This window comes from Saccopteryx bilineata, chromosome 5 (genome assembly GCF_036850765.1).
Source record: "Saccopteryx bilineata isolate mSacBil1 chromosome 5, mSacBil1_pri_phased_curated, whole genome shotgun sequence".
Taxonomy (NCBI): Eukaryota; Metazoa; Chordata; class Mammalia; order Chiroptera; family Emballonuridae; genus Saccopteryx; species Saccopteryx bilineata.
The window spans coordinates 77,718,749-77,734,140 of record NC_089494.1 but is presented as its reverse complement, the minus strand read 5'-3'; the positions used below and the strand labels follow the sequence as shown (position 1 = coordinate 77,734,140).

General features: G+C 40.4%; 2 protein-coding genes across 7 annotated transcripts in view; one reads left to right on the top strand and one right to left on the bottom strand.

Moving 5' to 3' along the window:
- The window catches only part of BAZ2B (bromodomain adjacent to zinc finger domain 2B), a 452,863-nt gene extending 440,627 nt beyond the window's left edge, over window positions 1-12,236 (bottom strand). Inside the window, exon 1 of the mRNA XM_066279494.1 lies at window positions 12,168-12,236. The gene's annotated coding sequence lies outside the window, so the exon portion shown is untranslated. The remainder of the gene's footprint in view (window positions 1-12,167) is intronic.
- The window catches only part of MARCHF7 (membrane associated ring-CH-type finger 7), a 180,271-nt gene that overhangs the window by 107,389 nt on the left and 57,490 nt on the right, over window positions 1-15,392 (top strand). For 4 of the 6 annotated variants that reach the window (XR_010731887.1, XR_010731886.1, XM_066279521.1 and 1 more), the window contains exon 1: window positions 12,344-12,512. The exons of 1 other annotated variant lie outside the window; for it this stretch is intronic. The gene's annotated coding sequence lies outside the window, so the exon portion shown is untranslated. Of the gene's footprint in view, window positions 1-12,343; window positions 12,513-15,392 lie in introns of those variants that run through there. One more of the 6 variants, XM_066279517.1, reaches the window with a different exon arrangement.

Here is a 15,392-nt window from a genome sequence, read left to right as displayed (position 1 = left end):
CATCGGCCTGGCGTGCGGGAGTCCCGGGTTCGATTCCCAGCCAGGGCACACAGGAAAAGCGCCCATCTGCTTCTCCACCCCTCCCCCTCTCTTTCCTCTCTGTCTCTCTCTTCCCCTCCCGCAGCCAAGGCTCCACTGGAGCAAAGTTTGCCCAGGCACTGGGGATGGCTCTGTGGCCTCTGCCTCAGGCGCTAGAATGGCTCTGATTGCGGCAGAGCATCGCCTCCTGGTGGGCATGCTGGGTGGATCCTGGTCGGGCACATGCGGGAGTCTGTCTGACTGCCTCCCTGTTTCCAACTTCAGAGAAATACTAAAAAAAGGGGGAAAAAAAGATTTTATTTATTGATATTAGAGTGAGGATAGAGAGAAAGACTGAGGGGGGACAGGAAGCATCAACTCATAGTAGTTGCTTCTCGTATGTGCCTTGACCAGGCAAGTCCAGGATTTTTTTTTCTTTTAGATTTTATTTATTCATTTTTAGAGAGAGAGAGAGAGAAGAGAGAGAGAGAGAGAAAGAGAGAGAAAGAAGGGGGGAGGAGTAGGAAGCATAAACTCCCATATGTGCATTGACCAGGCAAGCCCAGGGTTTTGAACCAGTGACCTCAGTGTTCCAGATTGACACTTCATCTACTGTGCCACCACAGGTCAGGTAAGCCCAGGATTTTGAACTGGCAACCTCAGAATGCCAGGTTGACAATTTATCCAATACGCCACCACAGGTCAGGCTATATACCTTTTCTTTTTCAAATTTTAGATTTATATACAATTGACATACATAATCATACAATATTTAAAGTGTACAGCATGGTGACTTGATATACATTATGAACGATTTTGAATGTTTTTTTTATTGCCTTATTGCATAGCAAGAAGTTCCACAACAATGTTCAAAAGGATTGGTGAGAGGAGATATTTTGCCTTATACCTGATTGGAAAGCTTTCAATTTCTTATCAAGTATGATGTTAGCTGTAGGTTTTTGGTAGTCTTTATCTAGCTGAGAATGCTTCCCTCTATTCCTAGTTTGTTGAAAGTTTTTTATCACAAATGTCTGTTGTATTCTGTGAAATGTTTTTCTTACACCAGTTGATATGATGTGATTTTTCATTTTTTGGTGTTGATGTAATAGATTGCAGCATAAATTTTTTTAACATTAAAATGAGCTGATTGTACTTGAGATGAATTCCACTCATTCATGATATATAATTATTTTTATACCTTTGTTGATTCGATTTGCTAATATTTTGAGGATTCTTACAATTATGTTCATAAGAGATATAGGTCTGTAGCTCTATTTTTGTAATGCATTGGTCTGGTTTTGGTATTAAGGTAATGCTGGCCTCATGGAATGAGTTAAGTATTCCCTCTGTTTCTATACTATGAAAGAGACTATAGAAAGCTATTAAAATTTCTCCCTCAAATGTTCGGTAGAATTCACCAGTGAACTCATGAGGGCCTCGTGCTTTCTGTTTTAGAGGTTTATAAATTATCATTCAATCTCTTGAATAGATATAGGCCTATTAACATCACCTGTCTCTTTGTGTGTGAGTTTTCACCGATTGTGTTTATAAAGGGATTGGTGTTCTATTTCATTCAAATTATCAAATTTGTGAGCATAGAGTTGTTCATTGTATTCATTATCCTTTCAATTTTCATAAAGTTTGTAGTGATATCCTCTCATTTCTATTAGTAATGTATCCTCTTTTTTCTTATTTACCTAGACTAGAAACTTAACAATTTTATTACTTTTTCAAAGAACCAGCTTTTGGTTTTCTCTACTGATTTTCTGGTTTTGATTTAATTGATTTGTCTTAATTCCTATGATTTATTTTCTTTTACTTACTTTGGATTTGTTCTTTTTCTAGTTTCCTAAGGTGGAAACATATTGATTTTCTATCTTTTTTTTTTTTTTTTTTTTGTATTTTTCTGAAGCTGGAAACGGGGAGAGACAGTCAGACAGACTCCCGCATGCGCCCGACTGGGATCCACCCAGCACGCCCACCAGGGGGCGACGCTCTGCCCGCCACGGGGCGATGCTCTACCCCTCTGGGGGCGTCGCTCTGTCCCCTGGGGCAGAGGCCAAGGAGCCATCCCCAGCGCCTGGGCCATCTTTGCTCCAATGGAGCCTCGCTGCGGGAGGGGAAGAGAGAGACAGAGAGGAAGGAGAGGGGGAGGGGTGGAGAAGCAGATGGGTTCCTCTCCTGTGTGCCCTGGCCGGGAATCGAACCTGGGACTTCCGCACACCAGGCCGACGCTCTACCACTGAGCCAACCGGCCAGGGCCTATCTTTTTTATTTCTTAACAAATGTAGGCAACTATAAATTTCTAAGTACTGCTTTTGCTACATGTCTCATGAATTTTGATAATTTTTAAACTTTTCATTAATTTCAAAAATTTTCTAAATTTCTTTTGAGATTTCTCCCTAATCCATGTTATTTAGAAATGTGTTAATATTCTCATATTTAGGCTTTTTCCAGCTTTCTGTGACTGGTTCCAATTTTTATTCTATTATGGTCTGACTTCAAACACTATGATTTCTATTCTTTTAAGTTGGTTTAGGTGTGTTTTATGCCTTAGAATGTGGTAAAAGGAACTGCTATAAATAGGCCTTCAGTAACGTAGTGGTGAGATGGGTGTAGGGTGGAGTGGTGGTTATAGTCCTATGATTAGACCTTAGACTTTCAGTGGGTTAATGCCTCTGGGTTATGATCTTCAGAAAAGTTTTTTTTTTTCTACCTCCTTAGATGGAAAAAAAAATGGCTAGTGTTGGCTGGAGTTGGGTATTTTCCTTGTATTACATGGAGAGTTAGTCCTGGCTCAAGTTGGGTATTTCTTTTCCCCAGGCTGATCAAACCTCAGCATGTTAGGCTCTGGGTAACTACTTCCCCCAGGGCAGGGTTTGTTAAGAAGACAGAGTGCTCTGATATATTTCAAAATGGTTCCTTTTATCTCCCCCTGCCAGAAGTCCAATGGGATTTTTCTGATATTTACTATGGGAAAATGATGGAGCTTCTTGAGGCAAATTTCACAATATTGTGTAGTCCCCCTATGACTGGGTCTTCCTGGAGTTTTCAACTCTTGAGTTGCTCATACTGAGTCTCCAGCAATTCATCAATTACAGTTCAGGTTTTCCTACCCAAGCACTGTTTCCTGTGGTGGTTTCAGCTCCTGAGTCGCTGCTGCTGTAAGCAGCAATTCCCTGTATTCACCTGTCTACAATCTTGGGGTTAGTAATTTGCCTTGTACCCTCCCCTCACTTATGGCTCCATGAAGATTGATTGATTATCCAGTCTGTTTAGCTTTTTACTTATTGTTAGGATGAACTGGGGACTTCCAAGATCCTTACATGTAGAACCAGAAACTGGATTTTTTACAAGACTGCATGGTTCCATTCTGAAGGACTCAGGAACAATATCATTTGTCTTGTTCATAAATAAAGGTAATTTACTCATTCATGTCTGAAATAATGGGAAGTCAAAAATTCAAAATATTTTAAAAATATTCAGGAAAAAAGGGAAAGGTACTCTTACTACTATTTAAGATTTTACCATGTGGCCTGACCTGCGTGGCGCAGTAGATAAAGAAGCATTGACTAGGAATGCTGAGTTTGCTGGTTCGAAATCCTGGGCTTGCCCTGCCAAGGCACATACAAGAAGTAACTACTACGGGTTGATGCTTCCCGCTCCCCTCCCTCTTTTTTTCTCTAAAATCAACAAAATCTTTTAATAAAAAAATTATCATGTAGCCCAGTGGTAGTCAACCTGGTCCCTACTGCCCCCTAGTGGGCGTTCCAGCTTTCATGGTGGGCAGTAGCGGAGCAACCAAAGTATAAATAAAAAGATAGATTATTATAAAACAACTATAGTAAGTTGTTTTATAAAGGTTTATTCTGCCAAACTTAGCGAAAATCTGACATAAAGTACTTGGTAAGAATTATTATATGCTTTAAGTTACTGTAGCTCTGCTTTATAAATTTTATAAAGTTACTTCCCTACTTTATAAATCACCATGACTGTGGAACCAGTGGGCGGTTTGAAAATTTTACTACTAACAGAGATACAAAAAGTGGGTGGTAGGTATAAAAAGGTTGACTACCCCTGATGTAGCCTAACCAGGTGGTGGCGCAGTGGATAAAGCATCAACCTGGGACACTGAGGATCCAGGTTCAAAACCCAGAGGTCACTGGCTTGAGTGCAGACTCCTCTGGCTTGAGCAGGGAGTCTCCAGCTTGAGCGCGAGATTATAAACATGGTCCCGTCATCGCTGCCTTGAGCAAGGGGTTATTGCCTCAGCTGGAGCCCCCCAGTCAAGAAACATGAGAAAGCAATCAACAAACAACAAAAGTGCCACAGTAAGTTGATACTTTTAATCTCTCTCCCCTCCTGTCTGTCCCTGTCTGCCCCCACCATTAAAAATATTACCATGTAATTTTTAATAGATGTGTCTATATTTTAAAAATGCAATTGGCCCTGGTTGGTTGACTCAGTGGTAGATCATCGGCCTGGAGGGTGGAAGTCCTGGGTTCGATTTCCGGCCAGGGCACACAGGAGAAGCGCCCATCTGCTTCTCCACCCCTCCCCCTCTCCTTCCTCTCTATCTTTCTCTTCCCCTCCCGCAGCCAAGGCTCAATTGGAGCAAAGTTGGCCCCAGTGCTGAGGATGGCTCTGTGGCCTCCGCCTCAGGTGCTAGAGTAGCTCCAATTACAATGGGGTAATGCCCCAGATGCGCAGAGCATCGCCCCCTAGTAGGCTTGCTGGGTGGATCCCAGTCCGGCGCATGTGGGAGTCTGACTCTCTGCCTCCCTGCTTCACACTTCAGGAAAAAAAAGTGCAATTTTATTCTGTTATCTTCAAGAGTATTTTTCTTTTTCATCTACTATATATTAATTTTTAATATTTTTTGAGTTAAGACTTCTTGCCCCCATCTCTCTGTAAAATCAATAAATGCAATCTTTAAATAAATAAATAAAATACACCCAGCAACATGTTCATGTGCTCTGCTAATGCTAAAAATTCAAAATATTAGACATAATTGAAATATTTAAAGCATGTCACCATTCTTATACCATTTATAATGACATAAAAGGGAAAAATGTAGGATTCCTTCTTTATTGTTCATCGTAGAAATGGTCACCTTGCTGTCAAGAGAGGCTAAGGCTCCATGGTGACAAACTTACACTGGACCTTAGGATAATAAACAGGGTTATTTAAGAAATTTAACTAAATAGTATGTATGTATGGGTATAGTTTTAAAAAATTTTTGTTATACAAAGTTTTGACGAGGTGTTTTAAATAACTAGAGTATATTTAGTGGCTTTAGCAAACTTCTGAGAAAAGAAAATAGTGGAAAAAAGGAATTAAGCTGAGTCCTAGGAAGGCTGGTGCTGTAACATGCAATGTATAATGCTAAGTATTGGTAATCCTGAAGGAAACAGTTACTATTTCTATAATTGAATAAGTAGTTGACAGAAATGCAGAACAGTATTAATAATACACAAATAAGACTCAAAAGGGAGCTAAATAATATTTAGTTTTCTGCATAGTTTATAGTTTTGAAGTTTTGTTTTTAAAATAAAAAATTCAGAAATAAATTCAGTATAAATTTGAAAATTCCATGTATGACAGTAGCTTTTCTAATCGCAAATAACAAATTATTTAAGAAATTTTACTAACACAACTGGCTATTCGTTGAGAAGAAAATACATTGGACCCTATTATCATATTCCATATACAAAATTAATTTGAGTTTAATTAAAAATAGTCTAAAAAAATAGGCTACTACATGATACAATCCAGGGATAGTTGAGACTTTTTAAGCTAAACAAAAAAGCTACAAGTTATAAAAGAAATCATAAACATATCTTACTATATGAATATATCTATGGCAAAAGATATTAAAAAGTAAGTCAACAGTTGAGTTGAAAACTGTGATGCAGGAGTGGTAATATCTATTAAAAGTTGAAAAGAAAGGATAATCAACCAATATAAATAGGTATTTAAAAAAGGTATTTAAAATTTTTTTTTATTATTTTTAGAGAGAGAAAGGTGGGTAAGAACAGGAAGCATCAACTAGCAGAGACAAAGACAGAGAGACAGGCAGACAAATGAGAAGCATCAATTCATAGTTGTATCACTTTAGTTGATCATTGATTGCTTCTTATACGTGCCTTGACAGGGTGGGGTGGGGGGAGGGAGACTGAAGCCAGGCCTTTCATTTGGTGCAGATTTCACATTTCTATTGTCTTTTGTTGCTTTCCTGTGATCGGTCAAAAGTGCACCATGACTTTACGGACACACTGTGTGTGTGTGTGTGTGTGTGTGTGTTTGTATATAATGTGTATGTGTATATATGTATATATATTTATATATATGTATTTCTATGTGTGTGTGTATATGTGATATAACTACAGTATTTTTTTTTTGACAGAGACAGAGGGGAAGGGACAGATAGGGACAGACAGGCAGGGAGACAGATGAGAAGCATCAATTCTTCATTGCGGCTCCTTAGTTGTTCATAGATTGCTTTCTCATAAATGCCTTGACTGGGGAGTGGCTAAGGCAGAGCGAGTGACCCCTTCCTCAAGCCAGCAACATTGGGCTCAAGTCAACACCCTTGGGCTTCAAGACAGCGACCTCTGGGCTCAAACAAGTGACCATGGAGTCATGTATATAATCCCACACTCAAGCCAGTGACCCCATGCTCAAGCTGGTGAGCCTGCACTGAAGCCAGTGACCTCGGGATTTTGAGCCTGGTTCCTCCACGTCCCAGTCTGATGCTCTATCCACTGTGCAACTGCCTGGTCAGGCCCACTGTATTGTTTTAAGATGACCACACAGAAGAATGAGGAAGAATGCTAATTCTGTAAGAATGCTGTGGTGTAGTAAATAAAGATAGAACGACCAAATTATAAAAGAAAAGAAGGCCCTGGCTGCTGGCTCAGTGGATAGAGGGTTGGCCTGGCATTTGGATGTCCCAGGTTTAATTCCCAGTCAGGAAACACAAGACAAGTGACCATTTATTTTCTCTCCCCCTTCTCTCACTCTTCCCCTCCTGTAGCCAGTGGCTCAACTGGTTCAAGCCTTGGTCCCTGGCGCTGAAGACAGCTCTCAGTAAGTTCAAGTGCTGTCAGCCTCAGGTACTAAAAATAGCTCTATTGCTTTGCCTGTTGACCCAAGTCAGGGGTTGCTGGGTGGATCACAGTTGGCATACATGTGCAGGTCTGTCTCACAATCTCCCCTCCTCTCATAAAGAAAAAAAGAAAAAAGAAAAAAGGGAATGAATAGAAAAAATGTGATAAAGCAAAAAAAGTGAAAGAAAAGGACTATACTAAAATAGTATTTATGATATGATCAATATACATATCATTATAAATTGTGCACATGTGGACATGGAAAATATTTAAGATAAAAATGGGTTGCAGGCCTGACCTGTGGTGGCGCAGTGGATAAAGCGTCAACCTGGAAACACTGAGGTTGCTGGTTCAAAACCCTGGCTTGCCTGGTCAAGGCACGTATGGGAGTTGATGCTTCCTGCTCCTCCTCCTTCTCTCTCTCTCTCTCTCTCTCCCCCACTCTCTAAAAAGAATAAATAAAAAATTTTTAAAAAAAAGGGTTGCAATCAATCTTCCCAAAGGAAATACCTAAATAATTATATCAGTTTCTGGACATTCTTCTGCTTGCATTGTCATAAATAGTCCTTAATTATTATTCTGATGTGGTGTGTGTGAGTTTATCTTGACTATATTAAAGAAACAGGGATCATTATAATCTGGTTTTACAGTTTACTCCAGTGGTCAGCAAACTTTCTGTAAAGAACCAAAGGATAAATATTTTAGGGTTTTGGGGCTATATATCTCTATCACAATTACTCAATTTTGCCACTGTAGGGTGAAGGCACTCACAGACTTCAATGGCTTATTTTGTGTTAATTTGGAGAGGTTAGAGTCAAGTTATTTAATCAAACACTAATTAGGCACTGCAGTGAAGATATTTTGTAAATGTGGTTAACATCTACAATGTGTTGACTTTAAGTAAAGGAGATTGCCCTTGATAAATGATTGGCCTCATCCAATCAGCCTTGAGAACAAAAAGAAAAAACCACCTCAGCTTTTCTGGATAAGAAATTCTGTTTCATGACTGTAATATCAACTCCATTCTGACTTTCCAGGCTTCTGGCCTGACCTACAAATTTCAAACATGAGAGTTTTTAGAACTGTGTGAGCCAATTTTCTAGATAGCTAGATAAAATAGATTAGATAGATATTGCATACTATTGGTACTGTTTCTCTTGGGAACCCTGACCAATAACTAGATGATACATAAACTAATGTGACTGGCTATGTCCCAATAAAACTACTGACAGTAATAGTTGGTGGCCCATATTTGGCCTATGTGCCAGTTTTCCAACATCTGGTATTAACAATAATAAAATATAGCTGCTTTTCTATTAAACACTCCCTGTGTTTCAGGCTGTGTGAAAGGTGCTTCATATACATATGGATTCCAAGTATTCCACACATTGGAAATTACTCCTGACCAGGTCAGTAGCTATAGAAGCAGGAATGATCTTCTTAGAATCACTCAGATATAGACCAGAAGCTTAAGTTCAAGAAGTTTCTTAGATAGGATCTCATGATGGTCTTCTTTTACTTGTTTTTATTTATTTTTATTTATTTTTATAGACAAGCGAGAGAAAGGCAGTGGAGGAGGAGCAGGAAGCATTAATTTATTGTAGTTGTTTCTTGTATGTGTCTTGACCAGGCAAGTCTGTGGTTTTGAACTGGTGACCTCAGCATTCCAGGTTGACACTTTATCCACTGCAGCACCACAGATCAGGCAGTCTTTTTACCTGTTTTTATATTTTATCTATTAGCTCTGCGATTGAAAGTTACTGCTGCTATTCAAGAAGTCAATCAACAGAATGTCTTAAATATTCATTTATTAAGTGTGGCACCTTTCAATTAAACTTGATAAAGGGAAAATTAAAATTCAAAAAAATCACTAAATCAGGGGTTTAGTGATTCTTTTCATCAAAGAAATCCTTTACAAAAAAGACTTAAAGCAAAGGACCTTTAAGTAACGTATCCTTAGTAGCAAGAGTCCTCAATTTATAGATTGTTATATAATACTACTACATATCATATTTAAAGTTACCTATAACTAAATAGTAGATCCTCAAGTCAGATGATGCTATAAGGTTCCATTCTTCAGGGATAAATGAGATTCTGATTTGAGAAGAAATTGGCATTTGTTTTCAACTCAGGGATCTCATCTCATCCCAGGTAGTACCTCCTGTTCCTTAAAAGTTTAAGAAATAACCTACTTTTAAAAAAGATTTGATTTACAATAAGCAAATATAATCACACCCTCTTAAGATCACATCCTTTATGCAAAGTAAAGAATGTCTATAAGATTGCCCTTGCCATACAGAGGCTTCTTAGAAGGTTAGGATGAGGGAATGATAAAAAAGTAGAAAAAAACAGAGACTTTGAAATATAATATATGATAGAGAACTGTGGACTATCAGGTAATTGAAGAAATAATTAAATGAAAAGTAAAATAAAAGTAAAGGGCTGTAAAAAAAAAAAAAGTAAAGAGCTGTTAGGATCATGACCAAGTGACAAATTTGTAAAGTAGAATGGGAAAAATGAATAATAGTAGTAATTTAGAGAAGAAGCCAAGTTAAAAAATGTAAACTAATGTGGGTAGTGTGAGCAAGTGGTGAACAAAGATTTAGATACTGTAAGGTGTGTCAAAAGGAGAGAGTTCAGCAAAGAAAAGTCAAGAGGGGGAAGGCAACCATGGATTCTAAATTGGTCAGAACAGTTCTGATTTTGTCTATGAAATCATTTTGTTCTGATTTTGAGTTCAGAAAATCGAGTCCACAATTCTTAGAAAATTGTTTTTAACATACAAAAATCTCAATTATTTGTGGATAATAATTTCCTGCGAATTCAAATCAGAGAAAGTGTATTTTAAAAACAGGAACAACTAACCATTCTTAAAGAATAGAAACATACTTATCAGTGGTCTTTACCTACTTACTAGTATCATAGGAAACTAGAGTCTACTCTAGATGATCTGTTTAGCCTAGAAAATTAGTGCCACACTCACCTCTGTTGATAACCATCAGTGCTGGGTGGGAATGAAGCCATAATCTACCAAAATCTAAATCATCCTTGCCAGGTTTGGGGGTTCTGTAGAGAAGTTACTGCTACCAGGTCTGGCTGCCATAGCTCAGGAAAATGAAGTAGTCATTCCCCTTAGCGTAGAATATACTTAAGAAGTTTAAGGGACCTATTTAATATTAAGCCCCAGAATGATGGTATTAGCGGTGGTTTAGACATGGAATGTAAAAGCCAACACTTGCGGAATGTTCACTGTTTCAGTAACTGATGCAGTATCTCATTTAATCCTTTTTTTTTTTTTTTTTTTTTTTTGCATCTTTCTGAAGCTGGAAACAGGGAGAGACAGTCAGACAGACTCCGCATGCGCCCGACGGGGATCCACCCGGCACGCCCAGACGCTCTGCCCACCAGGGGGCGATGCTCTGCCCATCCTGGGGGTCGCCATGTTGCGACCAGAGCCACTCTAGCGCCTGGGGCAGAGGCCACAGAGCTATCCCCAGTGCCCGGGCCATCTTTGCTCCAATGGAGCCTTGGCTGCGGGAGGGGAAGAGAGAGACAGAGAGGAAAGCGAGGCAGAGGGGTGGAGAAGCAAATGGGTGCTTCTCCTGTGTGCCCTGGCCGGGAATCAAACCCGCACGCTAGGCCGACGCTCTACCGCTGAGCCAACCGGCCAGGGCTCTTCATTTAATCCTTTTAACAACCCCATAGAATAGGGCAGGCCCTAGGGTATAGGTTACCAGAATCTTAGGATTTAGCAAGGTTAGGGACTTGCTCAAGATAACAAAGATAGTAAGAGGAGATCTGGGATTTGAACCCACTTAGTCTGGTGCTTCAGGGTGTATCTACAACCACAATGCTATAGGTATGTTCAAACAAGCTGGGGGAAATACTGGTAATCAATTTTTTGAAAAGGGCAAATTAATTTCTTCACAAGTAATCTGTGTTCACTTGATCCTACACCAGATGCTTAATCTTCAACTCACATCCTAAAAGTTTGACTGATATTTATGTACCAACTTTAAAGAATAATTTAACTTTAAATCTTTAACATGTGTAATACTTTACAATTTACAATAGTGAAGCATGGACAGTCTCTTTAGTCTCCAACAGAGAAAAATGAGGATGCTAATAATAGTAATAGTGCATTCCCTAAAGATAAAATAATAAATAAATACATATAAACCTCATACTTCATTTATTGGAATTATTTGAAGCCAATGAATTGCTGAAAACAACGTAATGAAATAGGTCACTTTAAAAATCAAGTGCTGTCAGTATATCTGCAAATTTCAATATATTTACTAGCAAAGAACTTTTATGTCTAATACATTACTCAAAACCCACATATCTCCTAAATCTGCATGATACATTATCATATCCACATAAATTGTGCTTTTCCACTAACCTACTCACCTTTACGTAGTAGTACAATACTCATTTACATCTTAGTTATCACTTGTTTTTTTGAGTTTCCTCTCATCCCACCATTTTTTTAAAAAATGGTGAAATTTTTACTGCAAAATCTGTTGCTACACTATGAAATATTAGAATCCTGACTTAGAACGACATGACTATAAAAGTACACCACCACTACTAAACTGAAGTGCCGAAAAAGCCGTTTGGTCCGGATCGGCTCCCACCTTGCGAGGGGGGACTCGCAGACCGAGTAGGACCGGCGGAGAGTGGGAGGAGATCCCGGAGAGGTCGGAAAAGATAGCGCTCGATTCAAGTCATTGCTAAACATTCCCTGCGCCACTTACCAAGCGCAAAAAACACTACAACAAAAAACCACCCCACAAAAAGCAACACCACCACACACAGGCTGGACGGTACACCGAGCAGTAGGACCCTGCAGGTTTGCGGGAGGGAGTAAGAGCCCGTAGCCGGCATTTGGGAGCCGGGGAGCAGCAGGGCTGGACCAGAACCCCTCGCTACCTAGACGAGGGGGCCAACCAGGGCTGGGCCTCCAGCGCCCGGGTCCTGACGCCCGCACAGTCACCGGCCCAGCCGCCAGCCTCCGGACGACCAGCCATAGCCGCTTACCGGTGGCGTCTCGTTGCCTCCTCCGGGGCAGCCTTTCCAACGGCTGCCGCAGTCAGAGCACCACCCCGCGGCGGGGTACGTCGAGTCCGCCGGCAGCTCTCAGATTCCCGCAGCGCAGCCACTCTCGCGATAAGCCAGAGAAGTCCGCGATCTGGGAGGAGGAGAAGGGAGGGGCATTTAACGGTGGCAGCTGGTTCAGCGCCGGATCTGGGAGAGGGGCGGGCGCCATTGTGCTTCGCTGCCGACTTCTTTGCCTCAGAGTCTCGGAGTCCCGAGGAGCAAGCCGGTGGTGGTGCGGTCGCTGTGAGCGGAACGTGCCCTGTTCGGTGCCATCCCCGGAACAGAGTAATGAACTGCGGGACCCCGGCTTTCTCGGAGGGAGGTGGTTCTAGTCGAGGCCGCGGGTGGGGGAGGGGAGGGAACGAAGTGCAGGCCGTGGGACGCGGAGGCCGCTTCTCAGCCAGGCGGGGTAGAGGGGCTCGGTTCGGGCTGCGGGCCCGGGGCTTTGCAGGCCTCTGCCGGTGGCCTGCTCTCGGGTGCGGGAGTTGATGACGGGTGGAGGGGAGCAGATTGGACGTCTTTCACACGTTTGGTGGGTGAGGGGAAGAGGCCTGAGCCCCGCTTGGCCTTTGGCCGCGGCCCTTTCGCCTGAGGTGGGGAGGGTCCTCGGAGCCCTGCGGGGCGGGAGGGTCGCGGGGGAGGGAGTACTCGGTGCTGGAGGCGGAAGGAGAGTTAGGGCCCTGCCGAGCCAGCCTGCGATCGGAGGGCCTTTCGTAGCCCCTCAGATGCAGTCAAGCTTTGCTCATCTTTCGTTTCAGCTCTTGTATATCTTGCTACTTGGGGAGTTCTTTTTGTATTGTGGTAAATTACGTGTATTTCAAAGTGAAATAGTTGGTATATATTAAAAAAAAAAAAAAAAAAAGCCGACCTGTTGGCGTACGAAGTAAAAATATGGAAGCCACCAGTAGTAGAACTCGCCCTCATTTTGAGGAAACTGCGTAGTGAAGACTTGAGAACGTGCACCGCCCCTAATGCTGTCATTAATACTTTTTTCCTACGTACAAATGTAAATAATATCCGTGGAAAAATCTCTGGCTTGGTAAAAAAAAAAATTAGTCAAACTGGTGTCGTCTGGTACTTTAAAAAGTAGATGTGCTGATTTTGTTTTCGGTATTTATGACTTTTTAAGTATTTTTCTTCTTTTTTTTTATTAAACTCCTTTCTTACTCCCATCATCCGTTTCTGTCTAGAATTAAGAGGCAAAGTTCAAGATGACGTTTTGACTTAATAGGAACAGTATGTGCTGCTGTTGTTAAGGCAGACACAGCACCAGGTGTTTTTCATGAGAGGGTCGGTGTTTTATTCACAGCTCGACAGAATTTTTGAAACAGCAGTGGTGTATGAGGCTTTAGAGTCGTAAGATCTGGGTTTGAATATTGGTTTTGCCATATATTATTTAATCTCTTAATATTTCCTTAGAAACAGCAGTTAATTCCTGGACTTAAGGTGAGGATTAAATAAGATGAGGCAGTGTGTAGCAGTCACCACACTGGGGGACTTAAGACTTGCAAAGTGACTTTTTTTTTTAGAAAAACAAATTTAACAGGGTGACATTGGTTAACAAGAGTATATAGATTTTGGGCAAACATCTCCATATCATTTGGACAGTCACTTATGTTGTATATCCATCACCAAAGTCAAGTTATCCTCCCTCACCTTATATTTTTCCCTCTTTATACCCTTCTCCCAACCCCCCTTCCTCTCCCTCTGCCACCCCTCCCCCTCCCCGTGCTTCCCCTCCCCCTCCTTTTCCTCCTCTTCCCCCTGGTAACCACTGCACACTTTTCTATCTTGTATCCCACCTATGTGTGGAATCATACAATTTTTAGCTTTTTCTGATTTACTTATTTTACAGAGTGACTTTTCAAAGGATACAAACAATGGGAATTGGAACGTAAAGTCCAGTTGTTTACGTGAATTCTTGTCCAAAAAACCTTAAAATTTTACTGTCTGGAATGTCCCTCACAAATTGCTGACAGTGTCACATCATATGTATTTAATTATTTAATACTTATTAAGTTCTCTGCTACAAATGTGTTTGGATAAGAACTTTTTACAGCTCTTACTTTGCACGAAATTGTACCACAGAGGTAAGCATTTGAGGTATGCATAGTCTTGGCTTTTTTCCAAGCTCTTGCATGCTGGGTAAGTGTCTTTAATAAAACTAAAAATTTCTGCTCATTTAAGTACAAGTGATTTCTTTTTCTGCTACATTGACCGTAGAGCTTATTTTCAAAGATAAAGCACAAAGATGCTCCTCTATAGGCATGTGTATATGTTTTACTTGAAGTTCTCATGTAATCAACTTGGATGTAAAAAGGTGTCCATGGCACTCATGCAGCCAGTTGTTAATCAGCCCTGTATCCATTTCACAAAACTCTTCATTTGGTATGTGTTCCAGAGTTAACTATATTTTACTGTAATATTTTAGGAAAATCATTGTAATGGTGCAGAATTATCAAGTAATGTTTTGATAACTTATTTGTTGTATTCTGGTTCCTAGATCAGGGCTTGCCGTTTCGAGAATGAGCTTGACTGTACAGCGTCTGCCCTCCGCAACTCACAGATTAGTCATCAGACTAATATATATATAGTTACTGCAGTTATATCAGTGTAAATACATAGTAGTACCTTCAGAGCACAGAGTGTAATCTTAGGAGGAATTTTACAGGAAGTTTGCTTTAACTGAGATGTGAAGGATGACTTAAGTTTGATAAGGAAACTGCAAAGTCATGGCATCATGGTTTGTTATAAGAATAGACAATTTGTTCCCCATAGCTGAAACAAGTTGAACAGAAAGTTAGAACATGACATGAAAGACCTTCTGTACTGTTTTAACAAATTTGTGCTCTGTGTTATGGGAATAGAGAGCTATTGTATCCCTAAACTAAATAAAAAGGACTTTTAGATTATCTTTGCTGGTACATATTTCTGTTCCTGCCGATGATTAAATGCCAGTGCCAATAATAAATAGTGGGAATGCACAGGCTTGTATCAAACCTCATTTTTAACCAACAAATTAAACTTAAGAACTAATGAATCGAAATAACAATTAACAACTGATCAAATTGAGTTGATTATAATTTAAAAAGATTTAAGATTTTGAGTTCCCACTAAGACTTACTTGAATTCAATAAAGCAGAATTGTATTACAGTGAAATTATC